Genomic DNA, 27,802 nt, shown 5'->3' with positions numbered 1-27,802 from the left:
AGGCTGGCATTTCTGGATGCCATTCACCAGCTTGCACTCCTCATTAGGGAGGCTGGACAAAACTTTACACACCACATCTCCGCTGGCCTGGCACACACACTGCTCCTGGCACGTTGGGTGGAAGGTCTCCCCAGCCTTATAATAAAATCCCAGGTAGACACATCCACATTGGGACATAGGGATGCACTCATCGCCACTGAGCACAAAGCCCTAATCACACACGCAGCCTTCCCAGCACTGGGCCAAACACTGAACTGGGGAGTAGAGGCTGCTGTAGGTCGACTGGCAGCCCCGCGCATAGACCTCACGGTGGCTGTTTTGGGGACAGCAGAGACCTGTCATTGAAACAACAAGACGGTAGCGTCCCATAAAAGAAAACTAGATGGATTCTGAACTATGTAACGATGTAAGGGCTGGAGAAGGGAGCCTGATGACAGCCCTGGAGAATGGAGTCTGTTGGGTGCAGTATGGGAAGCTGCCAGGCAAGCTTCCTTCATACTGTGCCTTGCCAGTATGTTGTTGCAGGACCCCTTGTCAGAGGAGAGTTCAATCTCCATGGCCCCTTCAGCTCTTGGCCTCTTCTGACACTGGCAACTCCAGATATTAGCATGAGCTCTGTGACAGGCTCATTTGTACAATAAGGACCTGCATGAGATCCACACACTCATGAAATACAGGCCCCATATCCCTGAACAACCCACACTGAGTCAACTTCTACCCCTAGGCAGGGCCTGGATTGGAATTTGCACCCTCCAGGGGACAGGCCCTGAATTCCAATTCTCTGCCCCTGAGCCAGTCAGTTTCCCTGTCTTGGGATCAGATCAGAGCTGGTGCCCCCTAGAGGGGAAAAGCCCCATATAATCTCCCATGCCCACCCTGACCTGGCCAGTCCCCCTATCCTGGGGCTGGATCAAAGCCTGCACCCCCTAGGGGAGAAACATCTCATATCCCCTTCCCTGAACACCAACCAACTTGTCTTTCCCTTGAGCAAAGACCCTGTTTTCTTTCCCTCGTACATTAACTTTCATCCCAGAAGGCGGTCCCAAGCTGCTTCCACTTACTGCAGAAGGAGTTGGTCCTCCAGGCAGATATAGTCACCCCGGTGGCCTGGCAGGCTGCAGTATAGCTGGTGATAAGCTGGCATATCACAGCTTGTTGGCCTTTGAAGAAGCAATAGTCGTACACGCAGTCTTGGAAGTAGCCCTGCAGAACCCCGCCCCTCTAAAGAACTTTACAGGTAAAGCTGGTTGAAAACAAACCCCAAATGGTGAAATTTGATTTCATTTTCATTTTGTTAGTTTTTAATTTTCCTTTTTAAAAAACATTTTAAAAATATATTTCAGTTTCCCATTTGCAGGTTAAATAGTTTTTGAAAATGAAATTTTATTGATTCCAAAACCAAAAAATTTTCAATTTGGGAAATTTTTTTAGTCATAAAAAAATCCCACCGTTTTTAATTCAGGGTGACTGATTACAATTGCCAATACAAACCTATCTATTACATCCATTTAATCTCTCCATCCATTTTAGCCACGTATCCTCCACTGAATCTATTTAATCACCCAATCTATCTAATCGATCTACCCATCTATTAAATCTGTTTAATCTCCCTATCCTCTAATCCATCCTCCTAACAATGTATTGAGTCTCTCCCTTTCTCTAATCTAATCTAATCTGGCTCCCCCCCCCCCCCCCGCAGGAGCTGCTCCCTTATGGCTCTAACCGATGCAACCCCCTCCCCAACAGGAGCTACTCCCTAACAGCACCAACCAACGCAGCCGCTCCCTCCCCTTCCCCTCCCAGAGGAGCCATTCATGCTCACAGTAAGATGAAATTTTTCTGGCTGTGCTAGATAGTAAGTGTGATTATTGGTAAATACAGTACTTACATTGCATTTACATTCATCTCCCAAAACACCTCTTCCCAAGAATTCACTCATACACATTGCCCATTATACAGTACCTTGGTCTCATTATCCAATTTATCCCACATACACGATCCCAGCGATATATCTTTGGTACAGGGCTCTGGGGCAATAGGTAAGGACAAACATACCCACTTTTGAGGAGTCCATTTGGTTCAACCTCTGGTGTCCAATAGCTTCCCTCCCTCCCCAGCCCACTGGGTTGAGATCCGGGGTAGCAAGAAAGATCCCATGTGCAATATGGGGAGTGGACTAACTTTACATATCCTTGCTTCCAGAGACTGTTGGGGTGCAATTTTACTAACAATTTCTCCAATTAAAAGGTCTGGCCTTACCATGCTAGAAACATACTGCATCCATTCATATTGATAAGTATCAAACAATGATCTTTTTCTTTGCTTTAGCAAGTGTATTAAAACCTTAGTGTTTCCCGATATTACACAAAAGGTGGACAAAGCAAGTATCTGCATTTCACTACATCCCATGGCTATAGCAGTATGGTTTTCAATTTCCATCTGTTTCTTATATAGCAGCCAGGTGATAGCATTGAGCCACATATTCCATCTAGCTTTCAAATTACCCAGACTTATTTGGACTAGATCCACATTAGCATGTATTTGTTTCTGTATCAGGCTGTCCTGTAGCTGGGACGGAGAGCTTAATTTATTCTTAATTATCTCCAGGTTCAGTATTCATAATTCCTACTCCAAAACCAATCCCTCCTAATATTGTGTCTGCTACCTGAGGATGTTTCCCTGTTAACAGACTGGTATTCCTTGACCTCTACCCTTCTGCAACATTGGCTTCTGAAAATATAGTTAAAATGCTTTTAATGCAGTAGTTTTCAATACATAACAATGCTAGCAACAAGACAAACACCACAAGACAAAACATAAACGACAGTAGATCCATGGTATTCTGGGTGGCTCTTCAGCTGGTACCAGCTTTTTCTGATTTTCTGAAAGACAAAAACAACATGTTTCTACCCCTTTTGGGGTGGCAGATGATTGCTTAAAATATCCCTTTCTTTTACAAATAGCCTTGCTGATTTCAGGCAAAACAGAAGAATTACCCCCCTATTTTCCTGTGTTTTTGTTCTATAGGCAGGCCAGGTTTCAATGGCTTTTATCTTTTAAGGGTTTAGGGGAAATTATCCCACTGTTCAGTCATTAAATTCAGGAGGTGGTGTACCTCAGTTTCCCTTCTTCTACAGAAGACCAAGTTTATAATGGTTTTTCTGCTGTGCTAATCTTTACATTTATTCACAGGTAATAGCTGAGAAGCAACATTACCATATGACCTTAAAGGTTTTCCTTTTTCAAAATCATACACACTATGCATTGTTACAGGGATACTTATTAACATTACATTTATCCCAATGTTTAATATTAACATCAAATCTATTAAAAGTATCTTGTTATACCATAAATTATATCCTTGGGGTTTTGGTGAATTAAAAGGTAGGGGTGTCATGCATATAAGCTGAAAACTTTTGTATTTGTCTTCAGATTTCACCACTGCATACTGCAGTTTTCTATTTAGGGTTAACCTGTTCCCTTCTTATTCTTAGTTTTGACTCCTTCCACCTTCCGCTGGAGGGTCATAATTTGAGTCTTTTGGTTTCAGGTAGTTTGTTTGCTGACCAGATACGTCCTTTATCTGTGGCTTCTTTGTGCTGCCAATTATGGGCAGTTCTCTCCTTCCTCTATCAGTTAGGTAATTTGCATATAGTAATTTTTACATGTATATTTTACCTCTACCTATATATATCCTTCAAGGCCAGGAGGTGGACAAACTCCTATATCCTTCAGAGTTTGTCTGGTTAACCAAATACAAGTGCCAAGATTCACCTCTGGCTATATATATCCTTCAAGACCTAGGAGGTGGACAAACTCCTATATCCTTCAGAGTTTGTCTGGTTAACCAAATACAAGCGCCAAGATTCACCTCTGGCTATATATATCCTTCAAGACCTAGGAGGTGGACAAACTCCTATATCCTTCAGAGTTTGTCTGGTTGGCAAAATAGAAGTGCCAAGTCTTCTAGAGCTGGCGGTGTGCATATCAGTTTTCACAATAACCACAACATATGCCAATATTCCCCCTTTCGCAATTCTCCACCATAATGTTATACTTAGAAAACGACGTTAAACGAATCCAATTTCCCCATAAGAATTAATGTAAATAGGGGGGTTAGGTTCCAGGGAAATTTTTTTCACCAGACAAAAAACTATATTATATATATATATATACATACACACACACAGTATAAGTTTTAAACAAACAATTTAATACTGTACACAGCAATGATGATTGTGAAGCTTGGTTGAAGTGGTGAAGTTAAAGGGTGGAAGAGGGTGGGATATTTCCCGGGGAATACCTTACTGCTAAATGATTAACTAGCATTTGGCTGAGCCCTCAAGGGTTAACACATTGTTGTTAACATAGCCTCATACTCTACAAGGCAGCATGAATAGAGTGGGGGAGACAGCGTGGCAGACAGAGACAGAGAGAGAGAGAGAGATGTGCATAGCCCCTCTAAGTATGCTGACCCCACTCTAAGTACAAAAATCAGGAAGTTGAGACAGCAGCTGCGGTTAGCAAGCTCTCTCCATCCTGTGCCCTGTCCTGTCCCCACCCTGCTCTATATGGAGAAGGAGTAAGTGGGGGGCAAGAGTAGGGGGGAGGGAGACACACTGACATTAGCCCCCCTCCCCTGCACAGCAAGCAGGAGGCTCCCAGGAGCAGCTCCAAGGCAGAGGGCAGGAGCAGCACATGGCAGTGGGGGGAGGGACAGCTGAACTGCCGGCAATTGGTAGCCTGCTGGGCGGCTGCTACACAGGGAACTTAGGGGAACGGGGAGCTGATAAGGGGGCTGCCGGTCCACCTTGGTTCCAAGCCTCCACCAGCCAGCTGCAACGAGCTGCTCTTCCTGCAAGCAGTGGACAAAGCAGGCAGCTGCCAAAGGTTATACGGGAGCATTGTACAACTTGAAACGAGTATGTTCCCTAATTGATCAGCAACATAACAATGAAACAACATTAACCAGGATGACTTTAAGTGAGGAGTTACTGTATTGCCATTGGCAATTGACAACAGTCTGATCCAACATGGCTGATGAGAGCAGGAGGAAGTGAACTTATAGGAGTTAATACACCCAGCAGGGGGCGGTACCTTGTATCATAGAATCATAGAATCATAGAATATCAGAGTTGGAAGGGACCTCAAGAGGTCATCTAGTCCAACCCCCTGCTCAAAGCAGGACCAATTCCCAGCTAAATCATCCCAGCCAGGGCTTTGTCAAGCCGGGTCTTAAAAACCTCCAAGGAAGGTCTTAAAAACCTCCACCACCTCCCTAGGTAACGCATTCCAGTGTTTCACCACCCTCCTAGTGAAATAGTTTTTCCTGATATCCAACCTGGACCTCCCCCACTGCAACTTGAGACCATTGCTCCTTGTTCTGTCGTCTGCCACCACTGAGAACAGCCGAGCTCCATCCTCTTTGGAACCCCCCTTCAGGTAGTTGAAGGCTGCTATCAAATCCCCCCTCATTCTTCTCTTCTGGAGACTAAACAATCCCAGTTCCCTCAGCCTCTCCTCATAAGTCATGTGCTTCAGACCCCTAATCATTTTTGTTGCCCTCCGCTGGACTCTTTCCAATTTTTCCACATCCTTCTTGTAGTGTGGGGCCCAAAACTGGACACAGTATTCCAGATGAGGCCTCACCAATGTCGAATAAAGGGGAACGATCACGTTCCTCGATCTTCTGGCAATGCCCCTACTTATACAGCCCAAAATGCCGTTAGCCTTCTTGGCAACAAGAGCGCACTGTTGATTCATATCCAGCTTCTCGTCCACTGTGACCCCTAGGTCCTTTTCTGCAGAACTGCTACCTAGCCATTCGGTCCCTAGTCTGTAGCAGTGCATGGGATTCTTCCGTCCTAAGTGCAGGACTCTGCACTTGTACTTGTTGAACCTCATCAGGTTTCTTTTGGCCGAATCCTCTAATTTGTCTAGGTCCCTCTGTATCCGATCCCTACCCTCTAGTGTATCTACCACGCCTCCTAGTTTAGTGTCATCTGCAAACTTGCTGAGAGTGCAGTCCACACCATCCTCCAGATCATTAATAAAGATATTAAACAAAACCGGCCCCAGGACCGACCGTTGGGGCACTCCGCTTGAAACCGGCTGCCAACTAGACATGGAGCCATTGATCACTACCCGTTGAGCCCGATGATCTAGCCAGCTTTCTATCCACCTTACAGTTCATTCATCCAGCCCATACTTCTTTAACTTGGCGGCAAGAATACTGTGGGAGACCATATCAAAAGCTTTGCTAAAGTCAAGGAATAACACATCCACTGCTTTCCCCTCATCCACAGAGCCAGTTATCTCATCATAGAAGGCAATTAGGTTAGTCAGGCACGACTTCCCCTTCGTGAATCCATGCTGACTGTTCCTGATCACTTTCCTCTCCTCTAAATGTTTCATAATTGATTCCTTGAGGACCTGCTCCATGATTTTTCCAGGGACTGAGGTGAGGCTGACTGGCCTGTAGTTCCCCGGATCCTCCTTCTTCCCTTTTTTAAAGATGGGCACTACATTAGCCTTTTTCCAGTCATCTGGGACCTCCCCCGATCGCCATGAGTTTTCAAAAATAATGGCTAATGGCTCTGCAATCTCACCCGCCAACTCCTTTAGCACCCTCGAATGCAGCGCATCCGGCCCCATGGACTTGTGAACGTCCAGTTTTTCTAAATAGTCCTGAACCACTTCTTTCTCCACAGAAGGTTGGTCACCTTCTCCCCATGCTGTACTGCCCAGTGCAGCAATCTGGGAGCTGACCTTGTGCGTGAAGACAGAGGCAAAAAAATCATTGAGTACATTAGCTTTTTCCACATCCTCGGTCACTAGGTTGCCTCCCTTATTCAGTAAGGGGCCCACACTTTCCTTGATTTTCTTCTTGTTGCTAACATACCTGAAGAAACCCTTCTTGTTACTCTTAACATCTTTTGCTAACTGCAACTCCAAGTGTAATATATCCACTTCCTGAAGCACCCACAGCTCTGCAGCGCCACGCAGCCCTGGCCATCGAAGTCCTCCATCACTAAACCATACTCAGCTGCCCACTCCAGAATTTGGGTTTCAACTTGGAACACATCCCCTTGTCTGCAGCTCTAATCACTAGACAAACGTCCCTCCAAGAGTCAGAAAGAAAACCCCAGAGTCCTGACTCCCAGCCCTTCTGTGACTAAGCAACTAGATCCTAATCCCTTCCCAGAGCTGGCAGTACAAACCAGGAAACCTGATTGCAAGCCCTCCATCTCTGATTGGCTAGATCCCTTTGGCTGCTCAGTGCAAGGACTAGAACCCAGGAGTCCTGAGTTCCAGTCTCCCCTGCTTTTAACCACTAGACGCCACTTTCCCCCCAGAGCCAGTGATAGAGCCCAGCAGTCCTGGCTCCCAGCCCTCCCCGCTCTAACCCAGTAGACCCCACGTCCCTCCCTGAACCATGACTAGAACCCAGGAGTTTTGGCTCCCAATTCCCCCGAACAACACTACTGTAAGTGATACCTGCACCTTCTCTTCTGGTGGTGCCTTAATTTAAGAAGCTTTCTCTCACCCCCATCTGCACGATCCCTCTGATCTTCTCCTGCAGGTGCCACCTGCCCCAGTAACTCCCACTACGAGCTCTGTGGGAATGGCTGCCCTGCCACCTGCCACAGCCTTTAGGGGCCTGATGGCTGTGATGCCCCCTGTGCTGAAGGTTGTTTCTGTGACGCTGGGTTCCTCCTGAGCAGAGACTGGTGCATCCCTGTCACGCAGTGCGGTTGTGTGCACCAGGGCAGGTACTACAGGAAGGGAGAGGAGTTCTACCCCAGCGCCTCCTGCCAGGAACGGTGCCGGTGCAAACACAATGGGGTCGTCGAGTGCCAGGAGGCCTCCTGTGGAGTCAACGAGCAGTGCAGGGTGGAGAATGGAGTCTTGGGTTGCCACGCCACAGGCTTTGGCAAATGTGTAGCATCTGGTGACCCTCACTATCTGACCTTTGACGGACGGGCCTTTGATTTCCAGGGCACTGCACTTACAGCTTGGCCAGAGTCTGTAGTAGTGACGCTGGGCTGGCAAACTTCTCTGTGGTGGTAGAAAATGAGAGCTACAGTTGTGATGGGATGGATCACAGAAACCCCCTTGGGAACTGCCAAATGATGTGCCAAGACTACTTCTGCCCCTGCCTTCCCTGCCAGCTCAGGACTCCAGCACCCTGTCTTGCTGAGCCAGACACTCCTGTCTGCTCCAACCCAGACCCAGGGTCTGATCCACGTGCCACAAAGCTGCAGAGTTAACTGAAAGCAGTTTACAGAAGTGTTCCTGTCTTTAGCACTCAGATGCCCAACTCCCAATGGAGTCTAAATCCTAAATAAATCCATTTTACCCTGTATAAGGCTTATACAGGGTAAACTCATAAATTGTTCGCCATGTATAACACTGATAGAGAGATATGCACAGCTGCTTGCCCCCCGGCCCCAGGTATTAATACATACTCTGGGTTAATTAATAAGTAAAAAGTGATTTTATTAAATACAGAAAGTTGGATTTAAGTGGTTCCAAGTAGTAACAGACAGAACAAAGTGAATTGCCAAGTGAAATAAAATAAAACACGCAAATCTAAGCCTAATACAGTAATACAATTGAGTACAGATAAAATCTCACCCTGAGAGATGTTTCAGTAAATTTCTTTCACAGACTGGACACCTTCCTAGTCTGGGCACAACCCTTTCCCTTGGTACAGCCTTTGTTCCAGCTCAGGTGGTAGCTAGGGGATTCCTCATGATGGCTCCTCTCTTTGTTCTGTTCCACTCACTTATATATCTTGTGCATAAGCTAGGAATCCTTTGTCCCTCTCTGAGTTCCCACCCCCTCCTTGTCAATGGAAAAGCACCAGGTTAAAGATGGTTCCAGTTCAGGTGACATGATCACATGTCACGGTAAGACTTCATTACCCACTTGCCAGCATACATGTATACAGGGAGACTTACAAGTAAAACAAAGCCATCTGCAGACAATTGTCCTGGTTAATGGGAGTCATCAAGATTCCAAACAACCATTAATGGCCCACACTTAGCATAATTACAAGAGGCCCTCAGAGTTATATTTCATATTTCTAGTTTCAGATACAAGACTGGTACATTTATACAAATAGGATGATCACACTCAGTAGATTATAAGCTTTGTAATGATACTTTACAAGAGACCTTTTGCATGAAGCATATTCTAGTTCATATTTTCATAAAATTATATAGACTGCAACAACACAACAGTAATGGCCAAGTGTCAGTGGCACGGATGGTGGTGGTCTCCGTTCATGGTTACGTCATCACCATGGAGAGGGGAAAGAAGTGGAAAGTCACGGTAAGTCCCTGTTTGAGATTATTCTCATTGTAGCCTAGAGTGACGTGTGTGTGTGTGTGTGTGTGTGTGTGTGTGTGTAAAAGTAACCAGGACACAGCTGCTAAGTCCCCACTAGTGAAGGGGGAATTTCCCTCTCATTGGCACAAGTGGACGGGGAGCTCTACACTCTCCCGCTGGCTATGAACGACGGGAAACTTCGGATCAACCAGGAGGGGAACATCATCATTGTCCAGTCTGCCTCTGGCCTCAAAGTCCTTTACGACACCTCCTGTTATGTCCTAGTCTCCATCCCCAGCTCCTACAAGGGACACGTGTGCGGCTTGTGCGGCAACTTCAACGGCGACTAGAACGATGGCTTCCTGCTGCCCAGTGGGAAGAGTGCCCAGAATGCGGATGAGTTCGGGGCCTCCTGGAAGGTGCTGTTGATGGTGCCATGTGCACCGATGGCTGTGGTGAGAGGTGCCAAGTCTGTGATGCAGCTAAAACAGCGCCGTATCAGGTCGATAGCTCCTGTGGGTTGATCAAAGTGACATCAGGACCCTTTAAATACTGTCACTCGCTGGTCAGTACTACTGAGTATTTCAACCATTGTCTCTATGACATGTGTGCTGCCAATGGAGCAAGAGAAATCCTCTGCCAGAGTGTCCCGGCCTACACGGCCACATGCCAGGAAGCTGGAGGCACAGTCAGTGCCTGGAGAACAGGCTCCTTCTGCCGTAAGTCTACAGAACAATCTACAGCCTGCTCTTATCTTCAGCTGTATTTGCAGCTAGTGAAGTGGTATCACAATCTCTCTGCTTGTCAGATCTCCAAGCTAAACCAGTTATGAGGGGTCGGTAGCTGGTTGGTTACATGCTGCAGGGCGTGGGATGGAGTATAGCTGCAGCGCTGTAGCTATGCCGCTGTAGCTGCTCTAGTGCAGACATAGGCTCAGTACTAGACAGTCTCCTCTCGAGTCAGGGCTGACCCCAGTGCCCCAGAGCAGTGCTAGGAAGTGCTGCCGTGTGGATGATTTAACAGAAGGCACGCCTCCATGTGAGTCAATGCTTGCCCCAGTACTCCATCACTGGGCTAGAGGGGCTGTGCCGTTGGGGGTGGGAGGGGACAGCATACCAGACAGTATATAAACCCAGCCTCCAGTGCGCAGTCAGAAAAATGACTCTACTAGTGGTCAAATGAGATCTAAACCAGAAAATATAAACGATCACATCACAACGACATTTTTCACATCAATCTTTTTTTCACCAAAAATACATATTTAGATTGACTGAAACATTTGGAGAATTTCTGTCAAATTTCTGTCTTTTGGTTGAAAAAAAAAATCTGGAAAAACTGAAACAATCTGATTTTTTTAAATTTGAAACGACTTTTTGAATTTTACTCTGATTTTTGTAAAGGTTAAAAGTACCCTGAAAAAGAAAATGAAATAAAAATCCTTCTGTTTCGATTTCAGCTCAGCCAGAGAACAAACAATCACCACAGGGCAGCAACTCACAGACTCTTTTGTTCAGAGGCTGACCTGAACAATCCCTCTCAAAAACCTGGGTTGGCTGGAACTGAAACCATTTTTTTCTAATGTTTTCTTTTAACTGGAAAACTTGAAGAAAAAGAATAATTTTGAATTGACCAAAACATTTTGGGTTGACTTGAAACAATTTTTTGGCCAAGTTTATCGTTTCAACGCCACCATTTTGGTATGGCTTTCACGTGTGTGTGTGTGTATGTGTGTGTGTTTGTGTGTGTGTGATTTTGTTTTTAATTGGCCAAATTTGGAGACAAAATTCTGTTTTGAAATGAAAAGTTGAAAAAAAAACAAAAAACGTTAACTATTTATTTAAAAAAAAACATGCTTTTTCCATTTGAAGATATTCATTGAATTTGACCCAAATGAAAAATGCCTTTTTCAGCAAAAATTCTGTCTCACCCAAACATTTTGCTTAGCTCTGTTTTTTGCACAGCTCTAATAACTATGTCCATGGTAGAATCAATTTTTCATCCCTAATTATAATTAATTCATTTACTTCTGTCTCTCCAGCTTTCACCTGCCTGGCCAATAGCTACTACGAGCTGTGCACTAGATCTTGTTATTTCACATGTGCTGGCTTGTCCACCCCTGCCCAATGCACTGCAAAATGCTTTGAAGGCTGCCAGTGCGGCGCCGGCTACGCATTCAATGGGGAAACGTGCACGCCCACGGAAGGATGCGGCTGCGTGTGTGACGGACGCTACATCAAGGTGGGTGCTGGGATATGAGTTGTCTGTCATCCTTGATGCTGTCATTTGGCATCGGATGCCCTTGTAGGTGTGGGATTGTCCCAGCTTCCCACGGGGAGTTACAGTGACTGTGTGTCTGTGCCCTTCAGTACAGCGACACATAAAACCTACAGCTAGGTCCTGCCTTCAGTCACCCATGTGACTTCCGCTGCAGTCAGTGGCACTTGGTTAGTTGAGCATCCAAACACCTGCTCTGTGTGATCCTTGCACATGGAAATGAAACTATGCCATGCACTAGGGATTCATCACAGGAAAACCATGGGATTGGATGGAAAATGGGATATGGAGCCTTTCCCCACTAGAGGGCGCCAGCTCTGATCTGGCCCAGTGCGGGACACTGGCTGGCTTAGGGAGTAGGGAATGGGACATATTGCCTTTCCCCTCTAGGAGGCTGCAGGTCTAATCCTGACCCCAGTTAGCATAAGTGGCTGTCTTGGAGGATGGGGCATGGGACAAGTCCTTTCCTAGGAAGTTCAAAAACTTATCATGGTCCATCTTCAACCTAGTCAGGTTGCCTGCTCCCATTCCTCCTGGTGGGTGGCTATTCCAGAACCTACCTCCTTCTATGGTTGGCAACTTTTGTCTGATTTACGGCCTTAATTGAGTCATGTCCCTTTGTCTCTGTTGAAATCACGGGTAAAGGAAGAGTGTTAGCCTGCTGAGTGAACTTGAGCAAGACACTACCACGCTTTATGCCTCAGTTTCCCCATCTTAGAATGATACTGATCTCCTTTGTAAAGCACTTTGTGGTACACTGAATCAAATCGCTCTAGAAGAGCTGGGTGGTTTTGTTAATATTATTGCCCATTTCTTATTAAAGGCAACAGTTGCAGGGTAATTGGAGCACTGGAATTAAAAAACTTGGGTTCAGTTCCTTGCTCTGCAATAACCTAGGAGAAATCACGTCACCTCTTTGGCCTCAGTTTCCCCTCTCCTCCTTGTAAGCTCTTTGGGTTTCTCTGCTCTCCAGTTGAGGTTTGGTCCCTTGGTGGATGTCTTCACTGCAGAGTAAACTCAGGCTCTTCCCTGAATGTTGTCCCTTCCCCTCACCCCATCCACACAAACTTCTCAGAAAAGTGAACAGAATGTTAGGGGCCATTACGAAAGGGATTGATAGTAAGACAGAAAATATCATTATGCCACTATATAAAGGCCTGGTACACCCACACCTGGAGTACTGCGGGCAGTTCTGGTCACCCCATCTCAAAAAAGACATTAGCATTGAAAAAGGTGCAGTTAAGGGCAACAAAAATGGTTAGGGGGATGGAACAGCTTCTACACAAAGATGAAAAAGACTGAGACTGTTCATTTTAGAAAAGAGACAGCTAAGGGGGGATGTGATAGAGAACTATACAATCCTGAGTGGTATGGAGAAAGTGACTAGGGAAGTGTTATTTACCCCTTCACGTAACACAAGGACCAGGGGTCACCTGATGAAATTAATAGGCAGCAGGTTTAAAACAAACAAAAGGAAGCACTTCATACAACACACATTCAACCTGTGGAAGTCATTGCCAGGGGATGTTGTGAAGGCCAAAACTATAACTGGAAGTGGAGGACAGGGGATGGATCACATACTAATTGCCCTGTTCTGTTCATTCTACCTCAAGCATTTGGCACTGGTCACTGCCAGAGACAGGATATTGGGCTAGATGGACATTGGTCTAACCCACTATGACATTCTGATTTTCTCACTTGGAGTTCAGTGGTTCTTTCAGCCGAGGCTGGCTGGCCTAACCGGTGAGTGGGAGTGAGGATGGGGGTTGGACCCTGGGTGCTGTTTACACTCAGACTGGTAACAGCCACTTTGCCATGAGGACACAGGCTAAACCACTGATAGCCCTCCTGTGCCCAGAAGGACAGACGCCTTCTCCTACAATTCACTGGGGAAGAATTCCCATGTCATGGATTCACAGGGGCTGGTCCATGTACCCCCCTGTAATAGTCCCTTGGGGTGACTCCTTTAGTGTGCCGGACCCCAAGGACCCACACAACTCAACAGGGGCACCAGTGATCCCTTGTCTCTCCATGGCTTCCTGCAGCGAGTCCAGCCAAGCTGGACTCCTGTGGGACTTTTGTTCCCACCTCTTCAGGGTGCAAAGCCCTCAGTGAGAATTTGCAGCGACACCAGGTGCCCTTTTCAAGGTAACAGCTTGTTAGTGCCCTGGCTACAGCATCTGAAAGGCCTTGGGTTAGCGCAGAGAAGCAAAGGTCACGGCAGAGTTCAGACTGGCTAATGCCTGGGCTTCCTTGAGCCATGCTGCCGGAGGAACCATGTCACTTCCTCTCTTTGTCTCTGTCCCTTTGTCTCCATCCCAGGAGAGAGCCCCTGTGAGCTAAGCTCTTCCCCCAGCCACCTGGCACCTTTCCCCTTCATTCTCCAGCTCAGGGCCTTTGCTCTGCTTCCTTGCAGCTAAATTCCTGCCTCTTGGTAGTTGGTCAGTGTAGGTGAATGTCCCGGCCTTTGGGGTTTCCATTGTCTCTTCCAGACCCTCCATTCACATGCCTAGAATTTATTCCATTTGTTAATGACTCTGGCATCCAACAGGGTGGCTATGTGAGTCCAACACCTCACCCCTTCCCTTTACACTCAGTGTACAGCAGTACAAAGCATGGAGGGAAACTGAGGCACACATAGACCGCATAAAATATTACCCAAATTCCCACATTCGGCAGACCTAGAGCTGCTCAGCTTATTGCAGCACAAAGCACCATGGGATATGCCCCCAGAGGTCCTAGCGGCACACACAGTGGAACTCAGCACCAGGGGGCACAGAGTAATTTGGGTAGGGTTTTGCAGTGTGGCTGCTCACACCTGGTCTAGGCTAGCCCAGAGAAAGAAAGATCTCCCAAGATAACTCTGCAGTAAAGACATACCTTTTGGGGCAGGGACTGTCTCTCACTATTCATATGTACAGCACCCAGCGCAATGGGATCCTGACCTCGTCAGGCTACTGTAATTTAAATAATCACAGAGAGCTTTGAGTTGATCCCATCAACACAACTACACAACTAAATTGGAGATATCCCATCTCCTAGAACTGGAAGGGACCTTGAAAGGTCATTGAGTCCAGCCCCCTGCCTTCACTAGCAGGACCAAGTACTGATTTTGCCCCAGATCCCCAAGTGGCCCCCTCAAGGATTGAACTCACAACCCTGGGTTTAGCAGGCCAATGCTCAAACCACTGAGCTATCCCTCCCCCCCTCTTGGGACTTTTCTCATAGAATAGAATCATAGAATATCAGGGTTGTAAGGGACCTCAGGAGGTATCTAGTCCAACCCCCTGCTCAAAGCAGGACCAACACCAACTAAATCATCCCAGCCAGAGCTTTGTCAAGCCTGACCTTAAAAGCCTCTAAGGAAGAAGATTCCACCACCTCCCTTGGTAACCCATTCCAGTGCTTCACCACCCTCCTAGTGAAATAGTGTTTCCTAATAGCCAACCTAGACCTCCCCCACTGCAACTTGAGACCGTTGCTTCTCGTTCTGTCATCTGCCACCACTGAGAACAGCCAAGCTCCAGCCTCTTTGGAACCCCCCTTCAGGTAGTTGAAGGCTGCTATCAAATCCCCCCTCACTCTTCTCTTCTGCAGACTAAATAACCACAGTTCCCTCAGCCTCTCCTTGTAAGTCATGTGCCTCAGCCCCCTAATCATTTTCGTTGCCCTCAGCTGGACTGTCTCCGATTTGTTCACATCTTTTCTGTATTGGGGCGACCAAAACTGGACACAGTACTCCAGATGTGGCCTCACCAGTGCCGAATAGAGGGGAATAATCATGCCCCTCGATCTGCTGGTAATGCTCCTACTAATACAGCCCAATATGCCGTTGGCCTTCTTGGCAACAAGAGCACACTGCTGACTCATATCCAGCTTCTCATCCACTGTAATCCCCAGGTCCTTTTCTGCAGAACTCATCCTGCTTTCCTGTAACAAAATCATTTGGGAATTTCCCTGCATCATCTCCGGCACTTGCTCCGAGAAGCGCACCTGCCAGGCCTCAGGCGGGCTTGTCTGCGAGCCACACAGCTGCCCCGACAAAGAGATCTGTGCGCTCCAGGACACGGTGCGCGGCTGCATGAGGCGGGAAGGCCGGTGCACACTGCTCCCCGGAGCCCAGCTCACCTCCTTCGATTGCGCCTCTGGAGGAGATCTCCACAGTGGAGCTTACGAGCTGTCCTCTCTCTGCAACAACAGCGCCCCCTCCTGGTTTAGGGTGGTGGTGGATGTCAGGGCATGCGGCGACAGGGCAGCAATGGGTAGGATGACCGCCTACATTTTCTTCCGAGTTGCTTTCATAGCTGTGAAAAGGAACAAGGAGACCTGGGTAAGAGGGGGCCACGTTAGAACAGCCTGAGGCAAAGGGTCAGGAAGCTCATTCAGCTGCCACCAAAATGATGAAAAGACTAGAAATTACAGTGATGTTGATCCATAAGTGAGGCCGATGTGGGCATTTCAAAGATCAATTCATTCAGTTTCATGAACCACCGGTGTTGACAGGACGTGGTGTACAGGCTGTGGGGGATGACCTGAGTTATGGATGAACAATTATTCAGTAGCAAAGACTGAATTAGAACCCAGGAATTCTGACTTCCCCCTGTTCTAACCCACTAGAGCCCACTTCCCTCCCAGAGCTGGGGATGCAATCCAGGAGTCCTGACTCCCAGCCCCCCTCACCCCTGCTGTGTCCCACCTCTGATGTTGGAGGAGAGGCAGTGTGACAGATCTATGTTACCAATTTGTTTGGGACGTCAGGTGATTAGGCTGATGCCACAGGATTGCTAAGGGAGGAGATGACGAAACACACCAAGTGTTTAAATTTTAAAGCTTTATTAATAAAGGGGGGTGTGCTTCATTTGGGGACCTTTGCTTCTGGTGCCTTTGTGCTAGTCCATACTAACTTTTTGTAGTTTTTTTAGCTTTTTTAAAACAGCCTGGCTCCCGGGACGCAAAGCTCAGCCCCTTCGCTTGTTGTTTTGTCTGTGTTTTTAATTTCCGCGGCCCTGGACTTTGTTTTTTGTTTTTTTTTTTGCTGGCCTTGCTGTATTGCAGATCTGTATAGTTGGATTTTTTTTTTTTTTTTACGGCTGCTCAGGCACATTTAAGCCCCCGTCTTTTTTGGCTCTCCGCCAAATTTTGACTGTGAGCAGTGTTCTTGGGCAGCTGGGACCAACGTCTTATCTTCCGACTGAGCTGAAATGTTGAATTAACCCGTTTTTTGCTGTCTTCCCCCCCACCCCCGGCCTCTTGTACTTGCAAAGGAAACTTCCACTCCCCACTCACATAGGGTTACCATAATCCAGCAAGCAAAAAAGAGGACGGGAGGAGCCCCGCCCCTGTCCTGCCCTAACCCCGCCCCACCCTGCACTAGCCCCGCCCCTGCCCCTCCCACTTCCCCCCTCAGAACCCCCAACCCTCCCCCCACTCCTTGTCCCCTGACTGCCCCCTCCTGGGACCCCTGCCCCTAACTGCCCCCCAGGACTCCACCCCCTACCTAAGCCTTCTTGCTCCTTGTCCCCTGACTGCCCCCTCCTGAGACCCTCCCCCCATCCTAACTGGCCCCCTAGGACTCTACCCCCTACCTGTACCCTGATTGCCCCAACCCTTATCCACACCCCCACCCCCAGACAGACACCAGGGACTCCCACGCCCCATCCAACCACTCCCCACCCCCTGACAGCCCCCCCCCCAGAACTCCCGACCCATCTAAACCCCTCTGCTCCCTGTCCCCTGACTGCTCCGATCCCTCTCCACACTCCTGCCCCCTGACAGCCCCCCCAGAACTCCCAACCCATCTAAACCCCTCTGCTCCCTGTCCCCTGACTGCTCCGATCCCTCTCCCCACTCCTGCCCCCTGACAGCCCCCCACAGAACTCCCAACCCCCCCCTTGTCCCCTGACTGCCCCCTCCTGGGACCCCTGCTCCTAACTGCCCCCCAGAACCCCACCCCCCACCTAAGCCTCCCTGTTCCTTGTCCCCTAACTGCCCCCTCCTAAGACCCCCCCCCCAAATGCCCCGCAGGACCCTACCCCCTACCTGTACCCTGGCTGCCCAAAACCTTATCCACACCCCCAGAAAGCCCCCCCCGAACTCCCGACCCCCCCCGTCTCTTGACTGCCCCTTCCAAAACCTCCCTGCCCCTTCTCCGACCCCCTGCGCCCCTTGTTGTTTGCCTTTCTTCACCTAATGTCTGGTGAACTTGCTCAGGAACTGCCTGAGCCGCTGGGCAGCAGCGGGGGAGGAGCTCCAAACTGCCGGAGCCGATCTGCGATGCAGGGAGGGAGGGAGGGAGGAGGAGGAGGAGCTCTCTCGGGCTGAGTGTCGGAGCCCATGTAAGTGGCACTGTCCAGCTGGCAGCACTGTTAGCCGCACGTGCTCTTCATGGGGCGGGGGGAAGTCCGGACATTTACAAATTCCCCCCGGATGCTATTTTTAGCTTAAAAAGCCCGACATGTCCGGGGGAATCCGGACGAATGGTAACCCTAACTCACATACCTTTGACCCTCCCCAAAATACTTTGTGAGGCTTGCAACAGCGTTAGCAATATACAATTCAATGCTGACCTGCCTTCCCAGGGGACTCCCTGAGAGGGGGAGTCCTTGGGCCTGTGACAGCAGGGAACTGTTTTAGGAAGGGTCTCTGTGACCCAGTAGGGTCCCTGGGAGAGATTCCTCCTTTCACTGGGGGACCTGGCCATTGGGGGAAAGACCACCCCATCCTGGGGGACCCTCTCCATTGAGGGAGCGAGATTGCCCCCAGGGGATTGAGGGAGGAATCAGAGGCAGTATCATGGTGTCACATTTGGAACTCGGTAACCTGAACAGCTGTTTGCAGTGTTGTTGTAGGTGTGTCAGTCCCAGGACATTAGAGAGACAAGGTGGATGAGGTGATAATTTGTATTGGACCAACATCTGTTGGTGGAAGGAACAAGCTTGCAAGCTACACCCTCGTGAAGAAGAACTCTGTGTAGTTTGAAAGCTTGTCCCTTCCACCAAGAGTAGTTGGTGCAATAAAAAATATCACCTCACCCACCTTGTCTTCCTCTTGATTGGCTGCGGTCATTTATTCAAATAAGCGAATTCACCAAATATTCAAATGAGGGAATTAAATCATTTGCATAAAGTCGCCAGAGTTCTTGACTTTTCCCACTAAGAGACACGATTGCTCACAGGTCAATAACACTGAAGGCAGGAGGGGCGTTTGCCAATCAAGTTGCCTATGCAAATTACTGTACCTTCATTGGGTATTGAGAGAAATGGAACAATTTGCTCTCCAGAGCACTGTTTATTGATTGGCTCCTCCGTCAGTCATAGTGTTTTCTGCACCTCTCAATCTTAGTCTATTGCCATATAATGTGGCCCAAAGACTCTAGATCTTGTTGCCACATAATGGGGCCTATGGACTGTAGCTCAGTCCCTGCCATTTACCCCCACATTTTCCAGTTCTCCTCTGATCTAAGTTTGTGTGTTCCAGGTGAATGGGCGCCCAGTGCCGCTCCTGGCGAAGATCTCCGATGCTGTGTCTGTGCGCAAGCCTCAGGGCAGCGTGGCCATGGGTCAGGCCTCAGGGATGAAGGTTCTGTTCAGCCCCAGTGAGGAGGTGATGGTGAGGGTCAGCGAGAGCCTGCGTGCGCACCCTGCGGGAACTTCAAAGGGGACGTTTCTGACGACCTGCGACTGCCCAGCGGGGGGGTCATGGGGAACATCACTGAGGTCATCGATGCCTGGAAGGCCAGAGACTTCTCCGGGTGGTGAGTGACTCTGCAGATGCTGCCCTTTCCTCTGATCTTTCTATGATGGCCTATAGGTACCTCCATGGGGAGGAGATTTCTTATAGGAGAGGTAGATTCTCCATCGCTTGCTAGTCTTTATATCTCGACAGACTGGCCATCTAAAAGATACTCTGCAGTCCAGCCACAAGCTACTGATCGTGAAAGCATCCCCTTACATTGCAGCCTAGTGTAGTTCTTTCCATACTGCAGGAAATTCCCTGGCCTGTGCTGACTCGATGACCTAATGGTCCCTTCTGGCCTTAAAATCTATGAATTAATTGCAAAGGAATCTTACTGAGACATCTTCTCAGTCCCGAAGGAGGCTGACTAACTCCTCTCCTGTTTTTGTCTTCTAGTGACATCTAAACAAAACCCTGGCTGCTGAAGCATCTTCCCTCCCTGGAGTGAATTCCATTGCTATCTTAACTAGGAATTGCTCGTGGTGCATAACTGTAGCCCTCGTGACTTTCTGTGTCCTCTAGGGTATTTAATGAGAAAAAGACTTTGTTCTGATTGTCAATAAAAACAAATAAACCTGCGGATATGATTGTGAAGCAATAAACTCATTTTTGCAAACTTCATCCAGTGATTTTATTATCACAGCCTGTTTCTTTCTATCTTAATTTAATTTGACTCAGTGGAAGAGAACAAGACAGACTTTTTGTTCCATGTCTGTACAGTGCCTAGCACAATGGTCCATGACAGGGGCTCCCAGATGCGACCACAACACAAAGAGGTAATAGAAATAATAATAATAATAATAATAATAATAATGCATTCTGCTAGTGAAACTCATGAGTCCTGATGAAGTTCAGCCCGAGTGGTAGAAAAGTCTGTTTCTCAAATGGAATGTCTTCATTTGTATTCCCCATGATAGCTGCTATGTCTGTGTAAATCAATAAACTTGGGTGCTACATTGGCCTTGGGGGGAGGGGAGGAGATAACAGATGTGCAGGAGTTAACAAGCTGGCTACATCATTGGGGGCAGAGTTGGAGAGGCTTCACCAAAGAGCTACAAGGATGCCTGAAGAACAGGGCCAATAGAGCAAGACTTAAGGAGCTCAATCTTCATCAAAGAGAAGGTTAAGAGATTATTTTACCTCTTTATTTGGCACTGATGGAACCACAGCTGGAATACTGTCTTCAGTTCTGGTGTCTACAGTTCAGAAAAGATGTTGATAAATTCTAGAGATGTTCAGAAGAGAGATACAAGAATGAAAGGAATAGAAAACACGCTTTTATAATGAGAGACTCCAGCAGCTATCTATTTAGTAGAACAGAGAAGATTAAAGGGTGATTTGATCCCAGTCTATAAGTACCTACATGGGGAACAAATATTTAATATAATGGGCTCTTCGATCTAGCAGAGAAAGGTCCAACACAATCCAATACCAGGAAGTTGAAGCTAGACAATTTTATACTGGAAATAAGGTGTAAAGTTTTAACAGTGAGAGTAATTAGCCATTGGAACAATTTATCAAGGGTTACAGTGAATTTTCCATCACTGGCAATTTTTAAATCAAGATTGGATGTTTTTCTAACAGATCTGCTCCAGGAATTATTTTGGGGAAGATCTCTGGGCTGTGTTAAAGAGGAGGTCAGACTATATGATCACAATGATGTCTTCTATCCTTGAAAGCTATGAATCTAAAAGGTGTCTGGACTAGTGCCTGTAAACTAGAGCAGTGTGAATAATGAATGTTTCAGTTTGCTGGCAATTCGGAGAAATAAATCATTTTGATTTTGAGCATTTCTTTCCATTTCTGATTTTTTTTAAATATCTGTGTTTGAAGAATGTTTTGAAACAAAATGTCATTTTAACTTCAAAAATCAAAAATGTTTCATTTAGAAATTGTCACGGACTCATAGGTCGTGCCCACTCTTGGCCCCGTACGGTCCCTCAGGGGAACCCCCTTCAGTGTGACGGTCCTTCTCCGGGGGCCACTCTCTCACAGGGGTTAAGCCCCTCCACCTCTTGGAACCGCACTTCTCTGAGCCATAGCACACCTATTTCTCACCGTGGGCCCCCTCCGGGAGTCCACTTGCTCTGGACGCTCGGGGCCTCCACTCCCAGAGGGAATAATGCCACCCTGTTCTCTAGACCGGAGAGACTCTCAGCCAGAGTAACACAGGAGGGTTTATTGAGTGTCTGAACACAGCACAGGAAACTCTCAGGGCCCTCAGGCCTGGCTTCCCTCACATTCAAGTCTGCACAACACATTCAAGTCTGCCCTGCATCCAGGTGGGCTCTACCTGCTCTCTCTCTCTCTCTTCAGTCCTGAGCCCCTCTTCATGCAAACCATTTGAAAAACCAAGGAAAAACCAAGAAACCCCTCCACTTTGTCACAGAAATTGTCAGCACAAAATGTTGAGACTTGTTCTGAATGTTATTGGGTTTCCCCCCCAACAAGAACAATTCAGTGAAACCACACACATTTCTTAAACATTCCAGTGTTGCCAAATCTGAATTTTTCACTGAAAAAAGCTTTGTCTGAAAAGTTTCACCCAGTTCTATTGTAAGCAGCTCCACGGGGTGTTACGCCTGGTGGAATTCTGCACTACTGCGTGCATAATTAAATTTTATTTATTTTGCACAGAAAAAGGCTTCTGCCAAAAAGTTGCTGCAGTTCTACCTTTTGCACCCCAGAGGGCGCTGTGGCGCAAGAAGAGCAGCATCTCCCAGCAGAAAATAATGTCTGAACTTCCGCCTTTTGCCCAGCAGAGGGCGCTGTGGTGCTACAACACAGACGCTCCCAGCCAGCTAGGGAGGTGAACGAGCCTGCCTGCTTCACAGTGCCTGTCAGGCCAGGCCAGAAGACAGGGGCTATGGGGAGACAGACAGCATGGGGTGCTGGGGTGGGGGGGGGTCAGACAGGGGCTCACAAGGGCTAGTGGAGGAGCACAGACTGGGGCAGGAGCTCAATGGGAGTGGAGGCCCCGGGCCCCAGGAGAAGGGCAGTGTAGTGCCACATGGTGATGGGAGAAGGGGTGGAGAGCTACATAGGGACAGGGGAGTGGCTGGGTGGGGGAACAGAGACACATAGGGACATGGGGAGGGGGGACAGGGACACATGGGGGTGGAGGGACACGTGACTAGAGGGTGCAAAGACACAAGGGGGTGCAGGGACTCATGGGGACAGGGGCAGCTGTGCCTGACTGAATGGGAGAGGCTCGGGGGTCAGCCAGGGTCTGCATGGGGGGAGTTTCCTAACAATCCCCCCCCCCCGAAAACCTGTTCCATACTTTTCCCACCCACACCCAACAATCTTCCAAGTTCACACGCAGGCTCCTGCCCAGCAATTTACTTCCTTCTCCCTCAGCTCTGTTACCCTGACTCCCCCGAGCCTTTTCACTGCTTCTGAGGCGGGCGGGAAATACAGTTGTGTATTGTAGTTTAAATGAATTATTACTCCGAGTATTAATATTAATGTATTATTATGCATAGTAAGGAATCTATTTTGTCAAAAAACATTTCCTGGATCTTTTTTGTTGTCAGTATTTGCTGACAGGTATTTTGAAATAAATGACCCAAAATAATTGAAACTAGTGTGATTATATTTGTGTTATTTTGACAAATAAAATATGCAGAGTTTTGCAGAATTTTAAAATATTTTGTGCAGAATATTTAATTTTTTGGTGCAGAATTCCTCCAGGAGTAGGGTGTGAAGAATAGAGGGCTTTTGGATCTAGCAAATAAAGGCAGAAGGCTCTCTAATGGCTGGAATTTAAAGCCACAAATTTTAAATTAACTATCACTTGCTGCTTTTTGGAGCATCTAGGCTTGGAACCCACAAGGCAATTCTTGATTTAGTCCTTAGTGGCAGACAGGATCTGGTCCAAGTGGTGAATATAGCTGAACTGCTCAGTAATAGCAACCATAATATAATTAAATTTAACATCCTTGTGGGGAAAAATACCAAAGAATCCCACCACAGTAGCATTTAACTTCAAAAAGGGGAACTACACAAAAATGAGGAAGCTAGATAAACAGAAATTAAAAGGAGGAGTTACAAGAGTGAAATGCCTGCAAGCTGCATGGAAACTTTTTAAAAGCACCATAATGGAGGCTCAAAGTAAATGTATACTCCAAATTAAAAAAAACCAAAAAACAGTAAGAGGACCAAAAAAAATGCTACCATGGCTAAACAACAGAGTGCTAGAGGCAAAAAGACACCCTACTGAGGAAAATAGAAAGGCGCATAATCTGTGGCAAGTCAAATGTAAAAGTATAATTAGCCAGGCCAAAAAAGAATTTGAAAAACAACTAGCAAAAGACACAAAAAATAACAGCAAACAAATGTTTAAGTACATCAGAAGCAGTAGGCCTGACAAATTATCAGTGGGGCCACTGGACGATTGAGGTGCTAAAGAATTACTAAATGAAGACAAGGCTATTGTGGAGAAACAAAATGAATTCTTTGCATGAATCTTCATTGCAGAGACTTTGAGGGAGATTCCCACACCTGAGCCATTCTTTTTAGGTGAGAAACCTGAGGAAATGTCCCACATTGAGGTGTCACTACAGGAAGTTTTGGAACAAATTGATAAATTAAACAGTGATCAGTCACAAGCACCACATGGTATCACCCAAGAGTTCTGAAGGAACTCAAATATGAAATTGCAGAACTAATAACTGTGGTATGTAACCTATTGCTTAAACCAGCCTCTGCACCAGATGACTTGAGATTAGCTAATGTAATGCTGATTTTTAAAAAAGGCTCCAGAGGCAATCCTGGCAATTACAGGCCGGTAAGCTTAACTTCAGTAGCAGGCAAATTGGTTGAGACTATAGTAAAGAATAGAATTATCAGACACATAGATTAATATAGTATGTTGGGGAAGAGTCAACATGGTTTTTGTAAAGGGAAATCATGCCTCACCAATCTATTAGAATTCTTTGAGGGGGTGAAAAAAACATGTGGACAAGGGTGATGATTGGCTATAGTGTATGTGGACTTTCAGAAAGCCTTTGTCAAGATCCTTCACCAAAGGCTATTAAGCAAAGTAACCAGTCCTGGGATAAGAGGGGAGATCCTCTCATGGACCAGCAGCTGGCTAAATGACAGGAAAAAAAAGGTAGGAATTAAAGGTCAATTTTCAGGATGGTAAGAGGTATATAGCGGGGTCCCCCAAGGATCTGTACTGGGACCAGTGCTGTTCAACATATTCATAAATGATCTGGAAAAAAGGGGTAAACTGTGTAGATGATACAACATTACTCAAGATAATTAAGATCCACAAGCTACTGGGGCTTGATAATGTTATCTCTGTTGTATTAAAAACTAATTCCCTGTCCTGGAGGAATTATTGAGCAAGATTCTCTGAAGCACAACCATCTCATTCAAAATCTGTGCAAACGCGTCTGTAGCAGGGTGCTAGTGCAAAAGCACCTAATTAGCCCCTGCCCAGTCAGCTCCAATCAGGGGAAACAGATTGGGGCTGATGAAAAAGGCCTGATGCTGGCCTGAGATTGGCAACACCTGCTGGCCTGACAAGCCAAAAGCTATAAAGGCTGGGAGGGAGCCAGAAGGCTGGGGGCAGCCAGGGAGAAGTTAGTCAGGGAGGGAACTGGCAGCCTTCAGCTAGAAGGCTGCCGCCGCATGTAAAGGAGGTGACTAATCCTGCAAGACTTGTATATAGATAGACACTGGTAGTGGGAGAACCTTATATAAATAAAGACATAAGTGTTTCACAACCCTGAAGCCTCTCTGAGCTTTACTGGGGGCAGCAAGCGGGCCCCAGGAAGAGGGGTGGGACGTGAACCCTGTTACAGCATCCTTCCACATCCTGCGTGTGTCAGCGCAATTCGGATCTGCCTCCTTCCAAGAAGCAGTCAGACCAGCTGATGCACTGTGCTTCCCCTATCCCTCCAGGATAGGAGCAGAGAGTGCAGATGACACAAATCCGTAGCTAGTAGAGGTTATGGGGAGGTGTGTGGTCCAGTGCCTGGGTTGCTGGTCTTGCAATCTGAAAAAGCTGAGTTCTAATCATGACTGAGCTGTCTAGCAAATTGCTTCATCTATGTTTACACCTGGAAATCTATGAAAAAAGGGAGGCCACTGAGTGTACTGCTCTCTGATGGACAGTGAGGGGAGTGTGACATTGTATACCTTGGGGGAGCATACTATAACCCCCATATTCCTCATTTACATATAATCGTGATCATACATATAAAGCATGCCCTGTAAGGTATCAGGGGAAAGGTTATGATCCACTGAAAGTCATTTCTCTATCCATATATGTATATCATTAATGCATATGAAGTTTTGAGAATTGTGTTGTATAGTGGTCACTAAAACATGCTGTAAATTGTGGGAATCAGCCAGATATTTGCTTCCCCAGGGGCAACAGCAAGGAAAGTAACCACCGGCTGGGTGGGGTGTCAAGCAACCCATCAACAGCCATTGTCCAGCAAGGAAGCTACAATGCAATGACTCACCTACATGAGGCCACACCAAGGGAATTGCTCAGCCTTGCTTGGAGAGACTCAGCAATGTCCCCCAGACATGCCTGGACTTGTGCTCCCCAAACACATGGACTGAGGGTATAAAACAGACAGAGTGGACACACACTGGGCCCTTCTCCTACCCCCACCTATGCAGCAAGCAACTAAGACACTGAGAAAAATACAAGACTCCAGCACAGGAGATAGGCCCAGGTTTAAGGAACAAACCTGTATACTAAAGACTGCAGTATCCAGTGGGGTGAGAAAAACTGCTTCATCTAGATGCTGCCCAGTCTAATAGGGCTGAGAGTTTAGACTGCATGCTTAGATTTTATTTCTTTTGGTAACTAATTCTGACTTTTTGCCTATCACTTAATATTACTTAAAATCTATCTTTGTAGTTAATAAATCTGTTTGTTTATTCTACCTGAAGCAGTGCATTTGGGTTGAAGCGTGTCAGAGATTCTCCTTGGGATAACAAACCTGGTACATATCAATTTCTTTGTTAATTTGATGAACTCAGATAAGCTTGCAGCATCCAGCGGTCATAACGGGACACTGCAAGATGGAGGCTCTTAGGGTTGTGTCTGGGACCGGAGAGACTAGCTAGTGTCATTTGGTGGCACAATCCAAGGAGCAGCTTTAGGCCAGAGGCTGTGCGTGAACAGCCCAGGAGTGGGGGTTCTCCCAGCAGAGCAGGGTAAGGCTGGCTCCCAGAGTCAAGGATTGGAGTGACCTAGCAGATTACCAGTCCGGATAACACCAGGGGAATGTTACAGGGAGTCAACGGAGTGAAGTGAACATCATATGCATTTTGCCTGGGGTATAACGTGGCTAAGATTTGAATTTAGGACCCATATTTTTTGATGACCTGTTGTGTCCCCCACCCCGGGGATAATGACTGGGTGAGGGGTTGCCCCGAAGAAAACTGATGTTTGCCGCGGTGGTGTACGAGGCCTTGGACAGAGCCAGAGGGCAAAGGAAGAGAGAGTCTGAACTTTCCTGGCTGCTTGTTGGTAATAAGCCTCTGGGTGGTAGGGACTCTGATGTGTTCCTGACGTCACTGATCCCCTTATAGCTGAAAGAGTGGAGCTAACCGCTGTTGGGGCAGAGCTCACGAGAGGTTCTGGTTGTCTAGCCAGGGGAAGCAGAGCTCTGGGCCCAGCGGCAGAGTCAGAGTAGCTGCAGGCACTACCACGGGTGCAGAGGAATTCCCAGCAACCGTCTACATTAGCCTAGCATCTCTGGTAAGGCCTCCCTGTGCTAGCTGCTGAAATCACTATAGCAGGACAGGTGGTGGAGCTCCAGAGCTTCCTGCGAAACAGGGACCCTGATTCTCCTGGAACCCCAAACGGTGAATGAGGAAGTTGGGGACCCACAAACTGAAAGTGGGAGGCAGAACAAACTGCATCAGCCATTCCATTTGCTCATGCCTTTGACTTATGCACCTAAAGGAAAGTGGTGGTACAAGGTGTTAAATTGTAAATATTGGTCCAACTTCTGCCTGATTTTCCCTTTTCTCCCTCCCTGCAGTAAAGTTCATGTGTTTAAACCTCTGTGGTTGGTGCGTGGGTACAGGTTTGCCTAGCAAAGGCACCCAGAGTACTTATAAATTCCCAGATTACTGAGTGGAGTCTTGCGACAAAATTGAGGAGAATCCCCTACAATAAGGACCCAGCTCTTGTTACTGCCGGTGCGTTGGCAGGTGGGTGACATGTGTTGTGACAAAGTGAGAATTTGCTGAAATATTTTTATGAAGCCTATGTGTACCTCAGTTTCCCCTATAATTTGCATGGCTACCCAGTGTGGGGGGGAAAGGTTGAAGTTTGGTCTCAGGGCAGGCTACCTGCCTAACTGTCTGAGGGCTTGTCTACACTTGCAATTCTATAGCTGTTCTGCTGTAGCACGTCAGTGTAGACACTATCTATGCCAACGGGAGGAGGTCTCCATCTCCCCCAGAGGTGATAGTGGGGTCA

The 27,802-nt window shown here is 47.3% G+C and overlaps 1 pseudogene; it reads left to right on the top strand.

Moving 5' to 3' along the window:
* Nucleotides 1-430: 430 nt before the first annotated feature.
* On the top strand, nucleotides 431-22,154 carry LOC128827337 (IgGFc-binding protein-like; annotated as a pseudogene).
* Nucleotides 22,155-27,802: the final 5,648 nt, after the last annotated feature.

This window comes from Malaclemys terrapin, chromosome 21 (assembly GCF_027887155.1).
Source record: "Malaclemys terrapin pileata isolate rMalTer1 chromosome 21, rMalTer1.hap1, whole genome shotgun sequence".
In the NCBI taxonomy this organism is placed as follows: domain Eukaryota; kingdom Metazoa; phylum Chordata; order Testudines; family Emydidae; genus Malaclemys; species Malaclemys terrapin.
Note: the sequence above shows the minus strand (reverse complement) of the source record. Positions and strands in the feature narration are given on the sequence as shown.